The following is an 18,841-nucleotide window of genomic DNA, read 5'->3' on the forward strand; positions in this document are numbered from 1 at the left end:
TGGGAGGAGACTCGTCCACTAATTGAAGGACTTATTCCCTCTGAATTAGCTGATAGATTTTCTCTTGATGAGACTAAGGTATAAATGTTTTTTGCTTGTTATAATTTCTTTTTTTTTTTAATATTTCTCTAATTGTCACCATTTTTGCAGCGCTGGATTGCCAACATGAGCATTGCTCGATTGATATATGATCTAAGCCGGGAGAACGAGAGGTTGAAGAAATAAGTCTCTGAGACATCTGATGCCCGGGTCACTGAGAAAATAAGCAGTCTCTCCGCCCAGTTACAAGAGGCTAAAGAGAAATTAAGCCAACGTAAGGCCAAAATCGAGATCCTCCAATCTCAAGTTCAATAAGCTACTAGCCTTAGTGATGAATTATCCTTTAAGCTAGAAAAGCAGATTGCGGAGACTAACTAGCTATCTTCCCAGTTAACATCACTAAAAGTTAGCCATGAGGCTGAATTAGCTGATAAATTTTCTGCATTGAGCCTCAAAGATAAAGAAATAGCCTCTTTGAACACATCCCTGACTATAGCCAAGACAGATGCTTCTACTAAAGAGGCTGAGCTAAAGGCCTCTCAAGAGGAACTAGTTAGTTATCAGGCTGGTGAGGGTGATCGTTTCAAAGAGAAAACTAAGGCACTCATCGAATCTCCTGACTTCAACAAGCCCATTGTAGATTCCATCCTCAGGGCTTTCAATTATGGGACTGATGGGGCTATAGAACAGCTCAAGGAAAAGAGCCTTCTCTCTGCTGATCCTCCTCCCCATTTTCTAGATAGGAGGAGGTTAATCAAGAATCGACCTGTTGACTTGTTTCCTAAACTCTTAGCAAATTAGTGACTTATTTTTGATGTGTTAATCATTGTAATCTGACTTTGTGGGTGGCAATCCTACTTGTGAAATTTTATGTGACTCGTTTTGTTATTTTCAATCTATTTTGTCTTACTTTATATGTTAGTTTGTGATATCTGCCTAAGCTCATATTATGCCCTTTATGTTTGGCTATTTCCCCTTCATCTTGACTCTGTTTCTGATATTGGAATTTATCCTATTTTATTTTTGAACTAGTATTGATCAATTACATTTATTTATATTCTTTCATGTTTTAATTTAATTATCTGATTAACCCTTAATAACTACCTGATTTTACTTACATTTCTATTTATTTCAAATATTCAAGTTTATTATGTACTTAAGTGTCCATTCTACTTATAATGACTGATTGAGTTTGTTTGTACTCATATTCTTACTTATATGTACTCCCGACGTCAAAGGACCTAGTGAACTCATTATAGGCATTTGTATAGTTTAGGCACTCGCTCGGTCCATAAGGGCTAATCAAATTTATATCCACATATATCTTATTTTTAGGAGCTTACCCGACCTGTATAGACCGAGTGACTCTCTTATATCCCTTGTTATAGTGTTAGCACTCGCCCGAACCACAAGGGTCAACCGAGTTTATTTGTACTCATGTGTTTTATTTTTAGGCACTCGATCGATTCATAAGAATCGAGTAGCCTCATTATGCTTCTTGGTGTAATTTAAAGTGCTCGCTCGGTTTATGTTGGCTGACCGAATTGACTTATGTTCTTGTCCGACCTAGATATTCGTTTGGTCTATGTTGACCAGCCGAGTGTCTTGACCCTATCCTTTTTTGCCCTGTTGTACATGTAAGGGTTGAGTGAGTTATTTGAAGAAATAAGTATGTGGTGCTTTAAGAGAATGACCATCAAACTTACCTACCCCTCCTCGAGATCCTGATATTTTTCGAATTTGGTTTTGTTCCTGGGGGACATCACCTTTTACTCTGATTGGCTGTGTCAATTATGGTTACATGTGCACTTTCTTGCTGTTAAAATACTTATTTCACCAAACTCAAATTCCTACCCTCACATCTGACGACCTATTATTAACCCCGCTTTTTCTTTTATCCTTATGATTTTGTATTTTCCTCCCTTACGTTATTTTTTTAGTATTCGTTTAAGGGTTTTTCTTAAAAGGGTGGAAGAAGAGAAGGGTTTAACCCATCATCTTCCGTTTCTAGGTTTTTCCTTCTTGTTCTTGTTCCATTAGTGACTATTCCTCTCTCCACAACCATCTCTTAGCCATGACAACTTCCTCCAGCGAGTGATTTACTCGTTGCACTTCCAACTTTGGCGACGCAGAGGCTTACGAACTTCAAGTGAACTATGGTTTTCCTTCCTATTTAGCTCGTCCTTCTCCTACCGATGGCCCTCACCTTCCTTCCCCAGGGAGTGTAGCCATCTTTTGGGACCAATCTTTACTAGGTTTCTGATTCCCTATATGTCCCTTCTTTGTTGATGTCAGTATTTATTTCAATATACCTCTCAATCAACTTATCCCTCAATCATTCTCCATCCTTGTTGATTTTGTTGTTGTATCTCACCTACTCGATTTTCCCTTATCTCCTCATCTATTCCATCATTTTTTTGTTCCTCGTCAGGTAGAGGATAGTCTTTTCAAGTTCCAGTCTCGCCCTAAAACCATTTTATTTAATAGAATTCCCGCACAAGAAGAATGGCGATATAACTTTTTCTATCAACGACTTCCTTCTCCTCCTCCATACCCCATAGCCTGGATACACAATTTTTCTCCTCCGCCCAATTCAAAAGATATTCTTGCAGACCCTACCATTCACTCTTCCTTATTAAAACTAAAGGGTGCTAAATTCTACCTACCAATGTTAATTGCAGAGAGTATGTTGTTTCCCTTTGGATTAAGCCCAGTTGACATTGCATTAGAGGTTCCATTTGCTAAGTTGGATACCTTTTAAGTGTGCTTGTTTATTATTTCCTAATCATTTTCTTTACTGATGTATGGTTTCCATTTTTCTCAACCGATGCCCTTCTCCTAGCTCTTATGTATAAAAATGCAGCACTGAACAAACCATCATTGAATAAGTTGGGAGAGGAATTATTACAGGCTCGTCGCTTCAACCCTACCATTTCAACTCTTGGCCTACTTCCTCCTGATGAACCAATTGAAGAGCTTTTTGCTTCATCAGAGGAAGAACGCCCGTTCGTCGTCAAGAGTAAGAGGCCGACGATCACTAAGGACACTCCATTTCGGGATACTTTTGCTACTCTTGAGCAGGTCCCCATTGTTCCTTGTGAGATTTCTTATGAGAGAGGTAAGGAACTAATGCCTTATATGCATATCTGTTCCAATTTAGCTCTTAACATGATGAGGCTGGGTCTACTTATTCTTATGTCTCATTCTATTCTTCCAGTTACCTTTGCTCCTAAAACGGTTCCTGATGTGCCTACATCTCTTCCGCTTCTTCCTCTAGTTTTTGCTTCTTCTTCATCTAGAGCAAGAGCCAAGAGGACACCCTATAGGAGATCCTCTGTCTCTTCTGCTTTAAGTGCTCCCACTGGATCAAGGTCGAACCCTAAGACTTCTGTCTTATCCACTTCAATTCCCTCTCCTTCACTAGCTGCTCACCCTAGTTCCACTCCTCTTCCTTCCTCCTCTATAGGGCCTTCAGCGTCTACTCTTCCTTCCTCTCTATTTAAGCAAGCTCAAGGATCCCAATTAGGACAAGCCCCTATCCCTGCTACCTATGACCTCCTTCAATTACAAGGCCTCCTAGCTGATTCCTGGCTATAAAGCCAGACATTCATAAAGGGGACGAGCATTTCTGATTGCGTTGACCATCACAATTACCAAGCTACTACTGTAAGTGTTTTATTCATGTTTTATTAATTTGTAATCACCTTATATAATTGAGTTATTATTTTGTTAAGTTTTTTGTAGGATCAAATAGATTTTAGATATCTCCACAATGACATGATATTGTCCACTTTAGGCATAAACCCTCATGGTTTTGTTCTTGGACTCTACCCAAAAGTCCTCATACCAATGGAGATATCTTTCTCTTATAAACCCATGATCTTTCCCATATGTTTTCAATGTGAGATTATGTTTGCAACCTTGTAACCCCAATAATCCCCCCTCAAACAAAGGACCACAGGTTCTCTAACATCCGATCCTCGACCCACTAGGACTTCCTGCCCCTTAGTCCATCCGACCTACTAGGACTTCCTTGCCTAGCCGCAACTAGAACTTTCTGTCCCTCGGTCCACCCGACCTACTAGGACTTCCTTGCCTAGTCGCAACTAGGACTTCCTACCCCTCGGTCATCTGACCTACTAGAACTTTCTTGCCTAGCCGTAACTAGGACTTCCTGCCTAGTGTTTGGTTCTCTTGATCCAGACATGGGAGACCCACTTCTTCGTTCGAGGTCAATATTCCACCCACATGGTTCAATTGGATCATGACTCTTGTTCACAGTCGGCGATTAGTCCTTCTGGCAGTCCGGGCTCTGATACCAATTGTAGGATCGAAAAGATTTTAGATATCTTCACAATGACATGATATGTCTACTTTGGGCCTAAGCCCTCATGATTTTGTTCATGGACTCTACCCAAAAGGCCTCATACCAATGAAGACATCTTTCTCTTATAAACCCATGATCATTCCTATGTGTTTTCAATGTGGGACTATGTTTGCAACCTTGCAACCCCAACATTTTTTGCTTCGATCTACATATGGGCCACCTATCTACTACCTTAGAAAGAGAAAATAATACTTTGAAGAACCAAATAAGGGAGTTGAGAACCACTCCTTCTCCTCCTAGCAAAGAGCTCACTCAGTTGCAGGAGAAAGTAAATTACCAAGCTCAACATCCGTCTATTCTAAAAAAAGATTTGCAACATCACCGCCAATTATTGCAAACCAAAGAAGACGAGAAAAAGACCTTGGAGCTACAAATGGATGGATTAAATTCTCAATTTTGGATAGAAACTGCTTTAAAAGAAAAAGCCCTCTCGGATGTTTCCCATAAAGCCACTGTTCTAGAAAAGGTGGAAAAACTTCACAATGTCTTTTCTTCTGAACAGCCACAAGACTTCGCCTCAAGGGACTTTTCCATGCTACAAGGGCAGGAACAAATAAAGGCCCAGGATGTAGAGATAGCTTCTCTTTCAAAGGAGCTAGAACAGGTTAAAAAAAGAAAGGGACTCTTTCAAAGACAAGACGTTTAGTCTACAGGTTGAGCTATAAAGTTATAAGGAAGGTGAAGAAGAGCGTTGGGAGAATAAGTGCTTATCCTACTTGGATTCTCTAGGGTTTAAGGGTGAATATGTGCGACGCATCATAGGGACCCTAAACCATTCTACAGACGATGTTATTCAGTAGCTAAGGGAGGGAGGTTATTTATCTCAGCAATCTCCTCCCCATTTTATAAACCATCATAGACTTAATAAAGAGCTACCTAAAGATCTTGTTAGCAGCTTCAAATGAGGATGTAATAAAGAGCATGTAATAAACTGGTAATTGAGTATTTGTATTTTGCATAATTTGAATTGAAAAGACACTTATGAAACTTGGTACTTACTTGCTTCTTACTTCTGTTGTTAATTATGAAACTTCAAGATTCTTCCTTGCCTGCTTGTGATTTACGAGAGCGAAGTTTCACAAATTCCACCTTCTTGAAAAAACAGAAGGGTAAGATATAAATGCTTCCATATTCTTGAATCTTTAGATATCCTCATGTACTAGTTAAGTTTTATATCCCAAGTTGGGATGAATAACCATAGATACATTCCAGGTTACTAAGGAATCATGCTGTTGTAATTCTGAGCGAGTGGATATGTTGAAGTCCATTGTGCCATAATATTTCAGACAGGCATGTAATCTCGAGAAAACTGATATGATGAATTTCCGCGCGCTATGATATTTCAGTCGGGCATGTAATCCCAAGCGAACTGATACGATGAATTCTCGTGCGCCATGATATTTCGGTCGGACATGTAATCCCGAGTGAACGGATATGATGAATTCCCGCGCGCCATGATATTTCGATCGGGTGTGTAATCTCAAGAGAGCTGATATGATGAATTCCTGCGCACTATGATATTTCGATCAGGTGTGTAATCTTGAGCGAACTGATATGATGAATTCTTACGCGCCATGGTATTTTGGTCAGGCGTGTAATCCTGGGTGAACTGATATGTTAAAGTTCCGCGTGCCATGATATTTCAATCGAGCGTGTAACCCTAAGTGAGTTAAGCCAATAGAGTCCTGTTCTCTATCATACCTCAATCAGGTATTCAATCCCGAATGAGTTAGGCTACTTAACTTGTTCAAAGTTTAAAGTCCCCGGTTCCTCTTAAGAAAGCCTAAGCGGGTCACTCCTTAATATCCCCGATCGACTGTGTATGATGGTTTAAAGTCTCTAGTTCCTCCTAAGGAAGCCTGAACGGGTTACTCCCTAAGATCCTCGATCGACTGTGTATGATGGTTTAAAGTCTTCGGTTCCTCCTAAGGAAGCCCGAGTGGGTCACTCCTTAAGATCCCCGATCAACTGTGTATGATGGTTTAAAATCTCCGGTTCCTCCTAAGGAAGCCCGAGCAGGCCACTCCTTAAGATCACTGATCGACTGTAGAGGTTTAAAGTCTCTGGTTCCCCCTAAGGAATCCTGAGTGGATCACTCCTTAAGGTCCCTGATCAACTATAGAGGTTTAAAGTCTCCGGTTCCTCCTAAGGAAGCCCGAGTGGATCATTCCTTAAGATCCTTGATCGACTGTGGATGATGGTTTAAAGTCTCCAGTTTCTCCTAAGGAAGCCTGAGCAGGTCACTCCTTAAGATTCACGATCGACTGTAGAGTTTTAAAGTCTCCAGTTTCTCCTAAGGAAGCCTGAGCGGGTCACTCCTTAAGGTTCCCGATTGACTATGGAAGTTTAAAATCTCTGATTCCTCCTAAGAAAGCCTGAGCGGGTCACTCCTTAAGATCCCCGATCGACTGTGTATGATGGTTTAAAGTCTCCGGTTCCTCCTAAGGAAGCCCGACCGGGTCACTCCTTAAGATCCCCAATCGACTGTTTAAGGAGGGTCAATTTGTTTACCCGAGGAGAATTTATGTGTTTCTCAAGGGATGTTTACCTGCATTTCCTCATTATATTCAAAAATTAAATGAAATACATGAATGTGTTACAGGCATACTTGTTTAAGTTCTATAAGTCATTCGAGATTCCTTCCATCCGCGTCCTGGAGATAATAGGCACTCGAAGTGAGCTTCTGTATTACCTTATATGGTCCTCCCCACTATGGTGCCAGCTTGCTAACATCTTCAACAGGTTTGATGCACTTCCATACTAGATCACCGACTTGGAAAAATCTTGGGATTACCCTCCTATTGTAGTTTTGTCTCATCCATTGTCGATATGATGTGAGGCGGGCTATTGCTCTGTCGTGAATTTCATCTATAAGATCCAGCTCCATAAGGCGCCAACCTGAATTACCATCATCATATAACTTCCTCCGATCAGATTCCACCCCAACCTTTATGGGGACTACTGCTTCTCCACCATACACCAACTGAAAAGGAGTTATGTCTGTAGCTTCTCTAGGAGTAGTATGATATGCCCACAATACACTAGGCAACTCATCTACCCAACTACCACCAACATGATCTAATTTAGTTTTAAGACCTTTGATAATTTTCCTGTTGGTTATATCTACTTATCCATTGCTCTATGGGTAAGCCACAGAGGTGAATGCTTGTGTAATACCATATCCCACACACCATTCCTTAATCCTTTCTCCTTGGAACTGTCTTCCATTATCAGAAACTATCTTGTGTGGAATACCAAATCTACAAATGATATGTTGCCATAGGAATTTGATAACCGAGTGTTCAGTAATCCTGGCCAATGGTTCAGCCTCCACCCATTTTAAGAAATAGTCTACAGTCACCAATATGAATTTCCTTTATGCTGTTGCCAAAGGAAACTGACCAACTATGTCCATACCCCATTGATCAAAAGGACAGGATACTATAGAAGTTTTCAATAGATTAGTGGGGTGATGTGGAATGTTCTAATGCTTCTGACAAGACATACATCTTCTCACTAGTCGAGATGCATCCTCTTGTAAAGTAGGCCAAAAATACCTAGTCAATAATATTTTACGAGTTGAGGATCTCCCTCCTATATGACCACCACAAGAACCCCGATGAACCTCTTGAAGAATATATTATATATCTTCTGACCCTATACACTTGAGTAGAGGACTAGAGAAAGTCCTTTTATAAAGCTGATCACCCACCATAGTATACCGGGCGCCCCTCTTCTTGAATATCCATGCTTGTTCTTCATCTTCTGGTAGAACACCCTGCTGAAGGAATGAAATGATAAATGTTCTCCAATCACCTTGCATTTCTGCATCAGTCTATCACTCAATACAGGATACCAACACAATTTGCTCTACAGGCCTATCCAAGTTCCAAGGTATTATAGCTGAGGCCAATTTAGCCAACTCATCTGCCACTTGATTTTTTAATCGAGGGATCTTCTATATAGTTATTTCTTGGAACCCTGATTTCAACTTGTCAAATGCTTCTATATATAATTTAAGCCACTCATTATTGATTTCAAAATTGCCTGTTAACTGTTGTGCTGCTAGTTGGGAATCAGAATACATCCAAACTCGAGCGTCCCCTACATGCCGAGCGGCCTGTAACCCTGCAATCAGTGCTTCCTATTTTGCCTCATTATTAGTGGCTCTATAATTTAGACGGACAGAAAGTTACATTCAATCATCCCTTGGTGATATAAGAAGAATTCCAATACCACTGCCTTGTCGAGTAGATGATCCATTTACATATATTTTCCAAGTTCCATCTTCCTCTGGGCCTTGTATCTCTGTTATAAAGTCAGCTAGAGCTTGTGCCTTAATTGCTGATCGAGGTTGATACTGTATATTATATTCACTCAGTTCCATTGTCCATTTGATTAACCGTCCGGATGCCTCAGGATTGATAAGAACTTGACCGAGAGTGCTGTTAGTTAATACTATAATTGCATGTGATAAGAAATAAGGGCATAATCTTCTATCTGCTAACACCAATCCATAAGCCAACTTCTCAAGTGTAGTATAGCGACACTTGGCTCCTTTTAGTAAATGACTCAAAAAGTATACAGATTGTTGTTCCTTCCCCTCTTGCCTTACTAGAACTGAGCCTACAGTGTGCTCATTTGCTAACAAGTAAACCCATAATGTTTCTCCACTACAGGCTTGGCTAATACAGGTAAAGTTGACAAATAATTTTTTAATTCTTGGAATCCCGGATCACATTCCTCATCCCATTAGAATTTAGTAGCCTTCCTTAGTATCTTGAAGAAGGGGAAGCTTCGGTCGGTCGATATAGAAATGAAACGAGATAGCGCCGTGATCCGGCCAATCAACCTTTGTGCTTCTTTCATGTTACGTGGGGGAGCCATGTCTTGGAGCGCTCGAACCTTGCTGGGGTTAGCCTCTATTCCCCACTCAATTACCATGTATCCCATGAACTTGCCACTTTTAGCTCCGAATAAACATTTGCAGAGATTAAGCTTGAGTCCATATTGCCACAAGGTTCTACAAGTTTCCTCCACATCCTTACATAAGTTAGAAGCTTGAAGGGATTTGATAAGTATATCATCCACATAAACCTCCATATTTCTCTCAATCTGTTTCTTGAAAACCTTATTCATGAGCCTTTGATAAGTAGCTCCTGCATTCTTTAATCCAAAAGGCATAACATTATAGCAATAAGTATCTTCAGCTGTTATAAAACTAACCTTCTCTTGATCCTCCTTTGCAAGTGGGACTTGATGATAGGCGTCTAACATGCAGATGAATTCACACCCAGTTGTAGAATCTACTAATTGATCAATCCGAGGAAGAGGATAATATTCTTTCGGGTAAGCTTTGTTAAGATCCTGAAAATTAATGCACACTCACCACTTGTTCCCTGGTTTCGAGACCAGGACAACATTGACCAACCAGCTGGGGAATTGAACATCCTGAATATAGCCTGCTTCTAGTAATTTATTTACCTCCTCCTTGATGATTATATTCTGATCAGCTCTGAAATCCCTCTTCCTTTGCTTAACTGGCCGAGCATCTGGATGCACATGAAGTGAATGTTCCTTTATAAGAGGAGATATGCCCGTCACCTCCTTGGGTGTCCATGTAAATACATCATTATTGCGAACCAAGCATTTCACCATCTCAGTTTTGAGTTGAGGATCCAGGTTGGACGCTATATAAGTAACAACTTTTGGTCGGTCGGCCTGGATTTGTATCTCTTTCTCCTCATAAACCAAGACGGGCGGGTTTTTCTTAAATAGTGTTGACCTCCATCCTCCGAATTTTTCTAGCTACATTGGCTTCTATTTTAATGATCTCCATATAGTATTTTATTGCAGTTAATTGATCTCCTCTAACTTCCCCCACTTGATCATCTACTGGGAACTTAATCTTCTGATAGAAAATAGAAACGACTGCCCTGAACTCATTCAAGGCAGGCCGACCCAGTATAACATTGTAAGTGGAAGGCGCATCCACCACCATGAACTAGGATCGCCTCGTCCTCATCAGAGGCTCCTTCCCTAAAGATATGGTCAGCTTGATCTGACTTAGCGGCTGTACCTCATTGCTAGTGAAACCATATAAAGGGGTTACCATAGGTTGCAATTTGCTCGGGTTGATCTATAGTTGATCAAAAGCCTTCTTGAAGATAATATTAACAGAACTTCCTGTATCAATAAAATCACGTGAAATATTATAGTTATCTATAACATCTTTAATGATCAATGCATCATCATGGGGTATTTCCACCCCTTCTAGATCTCTAGGCTCAAAGCTGATTTCAGGCCAGTCCACCCTTTCTTGGTTGCACCCGACTACATGAATCTCTAATTGCCGAGCGTGTGATTTTCTTGTCGGGTTTGAGTCACCATTGGTGGACTCTCCTGCTATCATGTTAATATTGCCCTTGGCAGCATTACTTTTGTTTTCTTCTTGTTGAGCGAAGGATGGTTCTTGTTGCACCCGCTCGGGCATTTGCACCTGTGTTTGCCCAACAGGGAGTTGTAACACTGCAGATTATGGTTCAATTGTACTATATTCTAGCTTAAGGGGACTATTCTATCATGGATAAGATGGATGATTAGGAAATGGAGCACGTCGGTGATACCGAGCATTACTCATATGCTGATTCTTCAGAAAAAACAGTTCTCTGAGTTGTGGGTGTTCGTCATATGATACTGATGTGCTTAGATTTTATATACTTTTATGCATGTTTTGACGCACATTTACATACTTTGAGCTTGCTTGCTCTATGCATTTTTATACTTTCAGCTTTTCTTTTAGCATATTTACTCTTTTTGTTTGGAGATCTGCTTTTTGTGCATTTTTTGTACACAAGAGTTAAATTTGGTGAAGATTCTACATTCTTGGACAAACTTATGAGCTAAGCATTGGAGAAAGCACTTGGCCGTGTGCTACACACGGCTCTGCCTAGGTGGAGTGCTCTGGCCGTGTGGTCAACCAGGAGAAACAGACAAGGAACTTGGCCAGGACGTGTGAATCTCACACGGCCGTGCCAAGTTTTGAAGCAAATTAGAGTTCAATCCTTACATGGCCGTGTGGATCTACATGGCCGTGTAAGGTTTCCAGAGACCAAGAAGGCCCTGGCCGTGTGCATCACACGACCGTGCAGGGTTCCCAGTGCTTAAAAGTGTTCTGGCCGTGTGCACCAAACGGCTGTGCTAGGTTTCCAGAAGCTGGGGCAGTCTAGGCCGTGTGGATCTACACGGCCGTGCTTGGAGGTCTTGATGGGAGTTGTCCACGGCCGTGTACACCACACGGCCGTGTATGGATGGTAGAGAGGGGAAAGGCTCTGGCCGTGTGAACCTCACACGACCATGCCTCGGGGCTGTGTGGCGCCCGAAAGCCCCCCTCTATTTAAAGCCTCTTTGAAGATTTGAAAGGGATCTTCTCCCCTTTGGGAGAAAGCAAGATTTGGTGGCTTCCTCCCATTCTTGGGAGGATTTTTAGGCGATCTAAAGGGAGATCTTGGCGAATTCTGTTGGGTTTTTCGGGCCGTGAAAACCACTTTTTTACGTCGCGAAAATCTCGAAACCACAAGCCACCGGATCCGTGCGAAGTAAAATAAAACAAAAATACGAGTACGAGTTTACTAAAGCCTAGATCTGCACTAGGAGAAGAGCCTTTACCCTTGATGCGCGCCCTTCGCAAATCCCGCCTTAATGATGTGGCACATGATCATTGGCCACTTAATGCCAACTCACAAATGAGGTGGCAAATGGTCAAGTCAAACTTGACCATTCATCTTCCTTCTCAAGTCAAGTCAAACTTGACCAAATCTCTCTCATGGTTGATCTAATCTAACCATTTGATTCAAACCAACTTAATATAATGAATCTAATTCATTTAATTAAATTGATTCAATGAGTCATAATTTAAATTAAACTCATTGAACACATGAATCAACTTGAGTCCAACTCAATTAGCCCAATTAGGATTACTCTTAATCCAATTTGATTCATCACATGAATCTAATCCTCTTGGTTCATCATATGAACCTAATCTCCATCTAATTGTCCTTAGTGTGTGACCCTATAGGTTCTTGTAACGTTGGCAATGCCCCTAAACCCATTTAGGAGCATAAGTAATGAGCGGTATCTAGCAACACATCATTACTACCCAAGTTACAAGAATGTTGAGATCCAACATCACCTTGTAACTACTAATTGTGACTCCTCACAATATATGACAAGTGTGTTGGGTTTTTCGGGTCACGAAAACCGCTTTTCGCGTCGCGGAAACCCCGAATCACCCAAAGCCGTAGATCCGTGCAAGGAAAAATTTCGAAAACACAAATACGAGTTTTATACTACGATCTACAGTAGATCTACAAAGGAAAAAACCATTTTACCTTCGAAGCGTGCCCTCGCAAATCCCGCTCGTCCAACGGTACGCCGGATCTCAAGAGTGTCAACATAGATACTCCTCTAATGATATCCACACGAACAAGGAGTGTCTCCCACACTCAAAGGATGGAGAAGAGAGCCCCAAGTGTGCTAGCACTTTCTAGAGCTCTCGAATGGGATTGGAAAGGAAGAAAAGAAGAAGGTATAAAAGAAATCTAATACACTCACTAGTAGTATCCTTCCTTTGTGACCTTCACTCTTCCTTTGCTCTTGGATTCACTCAAGCATCTTCTCCTCCATCAAAAGTCACGGCAACCACCAGCAAAAAGAGAGAAGAATCAAGGAAGAAGAAGATGTAATTACCACTCATCAATCTCACACTAAATGAAATCCTTTCATCCTTTAGTGTGGCCGGCCACACACATAACTCCCTCATTTAATGTGGCCGGCCACATTAAATGGAATGGGAGGTGTTGTAACCTCCATGAGGTGGCATGTGATGTGGCAAGGATGAGTCATCCTTATGATGTGGCAATACATCAAGTCAAACTTGATGTTTCAACATCTATTTGGTCAAGTCAAAATTGACCAATTTTCTTCCTTGTTGAGTTAAATCCAACCTTTGATTCAAATCAATTTCAATTTAATGAATCTCAATTCATTAATATAAATTGACTCAATGAATCAAATTTAAATTAGACTCATTCAACAATTGAATCTAATTGAGTCTAACTCAATAAGTCTAATTTGAATCCAATCTTTGGTGCATCATATGAACCTAATCCAATTGGTTCATCATATGAACCTAATCTCCATCCACTTGTTCTTTGTGTGTGACCCAATAGGTTCTTGTAACGTTGGCAATGTTTCTAAACTCCTTTAGAAACATAAGCAATGAGCGACATCTAGTAATACATCATTGCTACCCAAGTTACAAGAAATGTTGAGATCCAACATCACCTTGTGACTACTAATTGTGACTCCTCACAATATGTGACATTGTCCTTCTATCCTAGACATCTAGATTGATCAATATGAGGCATAGACTGTGTCATCCTCTAATCAATCTAAATCTTGAACTCCAAGTAGACTCACTCGATCAAATGAGCTCAACATCTAATGTTGACTCATTTGGGCATGGCCATGCACTTCGTGGTCTAACTCTATCAAGAATATTGATGTCGCTCCCGTCATATGGGAGGGATAGATCCCATCTACATCAACTCACATCCCTCTGCATAATTTGTTATATACCCAGTAATCGCCTTTATAGTCCACCCTGTTACGGGTGACGTTTGATGAAACCAAAGTACATAACTCCTTATGTAGGGATCCATGGTGACTTCAGGTCAAAGGACTAATAGTCATACTAATAGCCACATGAGAAAGTATATGACACTCATATAACGATCCATGATACTTTCTCATGGCGGGTCATTCAGTATACATTCTCTAATGCATACCCATGTGTCAGCTTGATATCTCTATATCCATGACTTGTGAGATCAAGTCATCGAGCTGACCTACATGCTAGTCTTATTGTATTAACATTGTCCCTGAATATTAATACTCGACTAGGAATGATTCAGAGTAGTGTTCCCTATATCATCTCAGTATCGATTCAACCAATCGATTGATATAGGTAAGAACCTTCTACTCAAGGACGTTACTATACTTATTTTATCTGGCACTAATACAAATAAGAATAATAACAAAAAAAAACCAAATGCCTTAACATATATACAAGAATATGATATACATGAGTCCATACAATCATCAAATGATTGGCTCTAGGGCTCTAACTAACAAAGTGTCCTTCTATCATAGATATCTAGATTGATCAATATGAGGCATAGACCGTGTCATCCTCTGACCAATCTAAATCTTGAACTCCAAGTAGACTCACTCGATCAAATGAGCTCAATATCTCATATTGACCCATTTGGGCATGGACATGCACTTAGTGGTCTCACTCTATCAAGAATATCGATGTCTCTCCCGTCATATAGGAGGGATAGATCCCATCTACATCACTCACATCCCTCTGCATAATTCATTACATACCCAGTAATCGCCTTTATAGTCCACCCAGTTACGAGTGACGTTTGACAAAACCAAAGTACATAACTCCTTATATAGGGATCCATGGTGACTTCAGGTCTAAGGACTAGTAGTCATACTAATAGCCACATGATAAAGTATATGACACTCATATAACAATCCATGATACTTTCTCATGGCGGGTCATTCAGTATACATTCTCTAATGCATACCCATGTGTCAACTTAATATCTCTATGTCCATGACTTGTGAGATCAAGCCATCGAGTTGACCTACATGCTAGTCTTATTGCATTAACATTGTCCCTAAATGTTAATACTCAACTAGGAATGATTAAGAGTAGTGTTCCCTATATCATCTCACTATCGGTTCAACTAACCGATTAATATAGGTAAGAACCTTCTACTTAATGATGCTATTATACTTAGTTTATTTGGCACCAATACAAGTAAGTATAATAACCAAAACAAATGCATTTATTTATATAAGAATATGATACAACAAGTCCATAATACAATCATCAAATGATTGGCTCTAGGGCTCTAACTAACAATCTCCCACTAGCACTAGTGCCAATCAGTGTGGGCTCTAAGCCCCAATGACCTAGTGTGACCATCATGCTTTCTCTGTGCCAAAGCCTTGGTCAAGGGATCTGCGATGTTAGCCTCTGTAGGTACTCTGCAAATCTTCACATCTCCTCTCTCGATAATCTTTCGAATGAGATGGAAGGGCCGTAGTATGTGTTTGGTCCGCTGGTGTGAGTGAGGTTCCTTAACCTGTGCTATAGCTCCATTGTTCTCACAATAGAGCTCAATAGGGTCAGCAATACTAGGAACCATCCCAAGTTCAGTGATGAACTTACGGATCCAAACGGCCTTTGTTGTAGAATTAGCGACTGTGTCCTGCTTCTAACTCTTCCAGCTCACAACACCACCATTAATGCAAAATACGAACCCTGACTGCGATCAATAATCATCCTGGTCGGTCTGGAAGCTGGCATCACTATAACCCTTTACATCTAGCTCGTCATCGCCTCCATATATCAAGAAATATTCTTTAGTTCTTCTTAAGTACTTAAGAATATTCTTGACCACTATCTAGTGACTTTCACCTGGATCTGACTGGTATCTGCTCGTCATGCTCAAAGCATACGAGACGTCAGAATGAGTACATAGCATGGCGTACATGATAGATCCTATGGCTGAGGCATAAGGGATCTGATCCATGCGGTCTCTCTCCTCTCTAAAAGAGGGACCTTAAGTCTTCGAAAGACTCACACCATGTGACATCGGTAGATATTCCTTCTTGGAGTTCTGTATGGCAAACCGAAGGAGTACCTTATCAATATATGTACTCTGACTTAGGCCAAGCAATCTCTTAGATCTATCACTATAGATCTGTATCCCTAGAATGCGGGATGCTTCACCTAAGTCCTTCATTGAGAAACAACTCCCTAGCCAGGTCTTGACAAACTGAAGCAAAGGGATGTCTTTCCCAATGAGTAGTATGCCATCCACATACAATATGAGGAAGACAACTATATCCCCTACAACATTCTTGTAAACAAAAGGTTCATCTTCATTCTTGATGAAACCAAACTGTTTGATTGCATCATCAAATCGAAGATTCCAGCTCCGAAAAGCTTGCTTTAGTCCATAAATGGACCTATGCAGCTTGCATACTCTGTTAGTATGTTGTGGATCTACAAAACCCTCAGGTTGTGTCATGTACACATCCTCGAACAGGTTTCCATTCAGAAACACGGTTTTGACATCCATCTGCCATATCTCATAGTCATGGTATGCTGCAATAGCAAGCATGATCCGAATGGACTTAAACATCGCTACTGGAGAAAAGGTTTCATCATAGTCAATACCATGAATTTTCTTGAAACCTTTAGCTACCAAGCGACCCTTATAAATAAGTCCATCCATGTCAGTCTTTCTCTTAAAGACCCACTTACACCCTATGGGTTTTACCCCTTCAGGTGGATCAACCAAAGTCCATACTTAGTTAGTGTACATGGATTCCATCTCGGATCTCATGGCTTTTAGCCATTTCTCGGAATCTGGTCTCATCACAGCTTCCTGATAGGTGGTAGGCCCATCCTCTATGAGCACAATGTCATCATGGTCAGACAAGAGAAATGAGTATCTCTCAGGCTGACGACGTACCCTATTAGACCTGCGAAGAGGTATGCCTACTTGAACTGGTTGTTGTTCCTCAACTCTTTGTGGAACTACATCATCCACAACACTTTGTGGTTCTAGTTCAACTTCCATCGAGGCTTCAGTGCTATGATCCGCATCTCGAACTTCTTCAAGATCGAACATACTCCCACTAGTCTTTCTAGAAACAAAGTCCCTTTCTAGAAAGACCCCTGTCTTTGCCACAACTACCTTGTGTTGATTGGGAATGTAGAAGTAATATCCCTTAGTTTCCTTGGGATATCCAATAAAGTAGCACTTGTCGGATTTGGGTCCTAATTTGTCTGAGACTTGACGTCGAACGTAAGCCTCACAACCCCAAATCCTCATGAAAGACACCTGGGCATCTCTCCCTGTCCATATCCTATATGGTGTCTTTATCACGACCTTGGATGGAACTCGGTTGAGTATAAAAGCTGTCGTATCTAGAGCATAGCCCCAAAGGAATGTCGGAAGATCTATGTGACTCATCATAGATCGTACCATATCTAATAGGGTATGATTCCTCCTTTCGGATACACCATTCCACTGTGGTGTTCCAGGAGGAGTGAGTTGGGATAGAATCCCACACTCAGCTAGATAGTCATGAAACTCATGGCTAAGGTATTCTCCACCTCGATCTGATTGAAGTATTTTAATACTCTTACCAAGTTGGTTCTGTACTTCATTCTTGAATTCTTTGAACTTTTCAAAGGATTCTGACTTATGTGTCATCAAGTACACATAACCATATCTACTGAAGTCATCAGTAAATGTAATGAAGTACCTATAACCGCTTCTAGCAGCGACATTGAAAGGGCCACATACATCACTATGTATAAGTCCTAACAAATTAGTCGCTCTTTCGTTGTACCCACTAAAGGGAGTCTTGGTCATCTTGCCTAGTAGGCATGACTCGCACGTCTCATAAGATTCAAAATCAAATGAGTCCAGCAAACCATCCTTATGGAGCTGGGATAAGCGCTTGTCATTTATATGACCTAAGCGACAGTGCCAGAGATAGGTTTGGTTCATGTCATTTGACTTGAACCTTTTGGTATTTATGTTATAGATAGGGCTTTCAAGGTCTAGAATGTAGAGTCCGTTTATCAGAGGTGCACTACAATAGAACATATCTTTTAAATAAACAGAACAACATTTGTCCTTTATTATAAAAGAGAACCCTTTCTTGCCCAAACAAGAAACTGGTATAATGTTCTTAGTTAAGGCAGACACATAACAACATTCATCTAATTCTAGTACAAGCCCAGAGGGTAGAGATAGATAGTAAGTTCCTAAAGCAACAGCAGCAACCCGTGCTTCATTGCCTACTCGTAGGTCTATCTCGCCCTTCGTCAATGCTCTGCTATTTCTCAGCGCTTGTATATTAGTACAGATGTGAGAAGCACATCCGATATCTAATACCCACGATGAAGAAATAGCGAGGTTGACTTCTATAACATTTATACCTGAAATAGAAATCTTATTTCTCTTCTTCTTAAGATCTTCCAGGTATCCTATGCAGTTCCTCTTCCAGTGCCCTGCTTGTCCTTGATACAGTTGACGAAGATGTTCAACCATATCATAAGCGCCCATTAACTCGTGTTACTTCTGATGCTCAGAGTTCATGGTCGCGAGCATAAGATAGGACACATCTAATGCGTCAACTTGATACTTCTTGTAAGCATCTCGGTCAGCTCGCGTGGCAGTGGCAAAAGGAGCCTCCGGAATGGGCTACTCCAGAATGTGCAGTTTACGTTCTTGGGTGAGAACTATTCTCAAG

Source organism: Zingiber officinale, chromosome 11A, assembly GCF_018446385.1.
Source record: "Zingiber officinale cultivar Zhangliang chromosome 11A, Zo_v1.1, whole genome shotgun sequence".
Lineage (NCBI taxonomy): Eukaryota > Viridiplantae > Streptophyta > Magnoliopsida > Zingiberales > Zingiberaceae > Zingiber > Zingiber officinale.